This window comes from Acanthisitta chloris, unplaced genomic scaffold, assembly GCF_000695815.1.
Source record: "Acanthisitta chloris isolate BGI_N310 unplaced genomic scaffold, ASM69581v1 scaffold7204, whole genome shotgun sequence".
NCBI lineage: Eukaryota > Metazoa > Chordata > Aves > Passeriformes > Acanthisittidae > Acanthisitta > Acanthisitta chloris.
In genome coordinates, this window is record NW_008670877.1 from 584 (window position 1) to 3,077 (window position 2,494).

A 2,494-nucleotide genomic window follows, 5' to 3' on the forward strand; every position below is an offset into this window, starting at 1 on the left:
CGAGTTCGTGCTCACCTCGGAGGCCGCGGGCGTCGCCAAGCCGGACGGGAGGATCTTTGAACAGGCCCTGAGGCTCGGGGGGGTCCCCCCGGAGCAGGCAGCTCACGTAGGGGACGACTACGCCCGGGATTACAGGGCAGCGCGGGCCGTGGGCATGCACGGCTTCCTGCTCCGCTCCGCTGGGCACGGCGAGGGGGCAGAGGTGCCCCCCGAGCACGTCCTGCCCACGCTCAGCCACCTCCTGGCTCGGATCGAGAAGGGGTAGCACCGCCCCGTGCTGCTGCTGGATGTTGGACTGGTCCTGACCTGGGATTTCTTGCCACCAGGTGCACAGGGAGCAGTGCTGCCTGCAGAGCGGGAGGGGTGTTCATGAATAAAACGTATCTGAGGTTTCAGTGCTGCTGTTTCATGGCCTTAAAAACACTATGGAAGGGAGCAGCAGTGGTGCCTTCTCCTAACAGGGCTGGGCCTGGGTCACACTGTGCTCATGGGGCTCATTCTGGCAGGAGGTGGAGGCAGACATTGAGGTTTAGCCCTTCTGTCATCTTGGGGAGAGGCTCAAGCATCCCCCAGTGCAAGTGCTGATCCTGTCACAGGAAGGATTTGCCTGCATGGAGCACCCAGGGTACCCCTGCACAGGCCTGCATACCTCAGTGTACCCCAGCTTTGCCACCTCACCAGCATCACCCTCTTCCCAACAGTGGTGGCCGGGAGGTGGCTATGGGCAAAACAGTCTGGCATTGGCAATTTCACTTAATAAGTTCATAGAATGATATAATGGAATCATAGGATGGACCTCAGAGATCACCCAGCCCCAACCCCCTGCCCTGGGCAGGGACACCTCCCACCAGAGCAGGTTGCTCAAGGCTTTAGCCAACCTGGCTGTGAACACTGCCAGGGTTGGGGCAGCCACAGCCTCCCTGGGCAACCTGGGACAGTGTCTCACCATGCTCACAAATTTCCAATTGCCAGACTTCGCTGATTTGGGTAGTGAGAAATAAACATTACAATTTTAACCCCCCTTTCCTGCTCAGCTCCCTGGCTCAACTCCAGGCCAACACCTCTCCTGTCTCGCTGCCTGCCATCAGCTCCCTGTGTTCACACCACATTACACTCAATCCCCACTCCCTTGGGGGGGGACACTCAGGTTTGGTTTCTTTCTGCTGCTCCTTGCTTGCTCCTCTGCTCAGACATGGGCCACTGCCCCTCGGGGGGCTCCTGTCCTGTCCTGGTTGCTCCGTGGGTGACAACCTCCTGAGCTGTCCCTGCTCTGGCATGGGGCAGCAACTCCCAACAGTGTCTCCAGCTGTGTCCCAAACAGCTGGAAAAGACCTCTAAGATCATGCCCTCAGCACTGCCAAAGCCACCACTACCCATGTCCCCAAGTGCCACATTCACATGGCTTTTAAACCCCTCCAGGGATGTGACTCCACCACTGCCCTTACCACCCTTTCAGTGAAGAAATCTTCCCTAATACCCAATCCAAACCTTCCCTGGAGCAACTTAAGGCCATTTCCTTTTGTCCTGTTGTCCTTTGTTCCCTGGGAGAAGAGCCTGATCCTCTCTGGCTGCACCTTTTCAGGTAGTTGTAAAGCACAGTTATGTTCCTTTCCACATGCCTCCTCTTCCCTGCCATTTCTCCAAACACATCTATTTTTCCCATTTTATACAGCCCACCATCAGGCTGGAAAGCTGCCTTTGGTCAGGCAGGAATGAACCTCCCAAGAGCAGCTAGTCCAGGCAGGCATTCCCTGACCCCTCAGCACAGCACAACAGACACAGGGTAGGTGCAGGCTCCAGGAGGAGAGGAAAGCTGCCATGAAACACACAAACAGCAGCTGTAGTGTGAAGACAGGTGTTGTCTGGATGCCACTGTACACAGCCTGGAGCCCTGCCCGGGCTCCTTTCCCCGGGACACTGCAGTGCACACACAGTCACTGCAGCAGTGAGATGCTGTGGTGAGCCACGGCAAACACGGGGTACACGGGCTCCGTGAAGCTCTCCCTGTGGGAGAAGAGGATGGTGCAGGAGTCAGGGTCATAGAAGAGCACCTCTCCCCCTGCAAAGTCCAGCAGCACCCCGATGTCAGCCGGGGCCCTGATGATCTCCAGGGGCTGTGGCTGCCCCGCGTGCAGGAACCGGAACTCCTTGTCGTAGCGCGACAGCACCCAGGACACGGCGTTGAAGCCCAAACGACCTTCGTTGCCAGAGCTCTTCCTTGGCACAGAGCTGTAGCAAATCCCCAGCTTGTAGGCACAGCTCTGCTCCACACTGATCTTCCAGGCACAGATCCCTGAGTGGAAAGCTGCAGTAGCCAAAGCATTGGGCCAGTGGTCAAACCGCTCAGGGCAGTCCGAGTCCACCTTTGCTTTCTTGGGGCTGAAGGTGAGGGTTCTCTTGTCTTCTGACAGGCTGAGGTGGGGGCTGAGGGTTTTCTCATCAAAGTGAATCTCCTGTGAGCCTGAAAGAAGCATAGAATGTTAAGGGGTTGGAA

The 2,494-nt window shown here is 57.3% G+C and overlaps 1 pseudogene; it reads right to left on the bottom strand.

Annotated features, from left to right (window-relative positions):
- Positions 1-1,934: 1,934 nt before the first annotated feature.
- Positions 1,935-2,474, bottom strand: LOC103801445 (annotated as a pseudogene).
- Between the last annotated feature and the right edge of the window lie 20 nt (positions 2,475-2,494).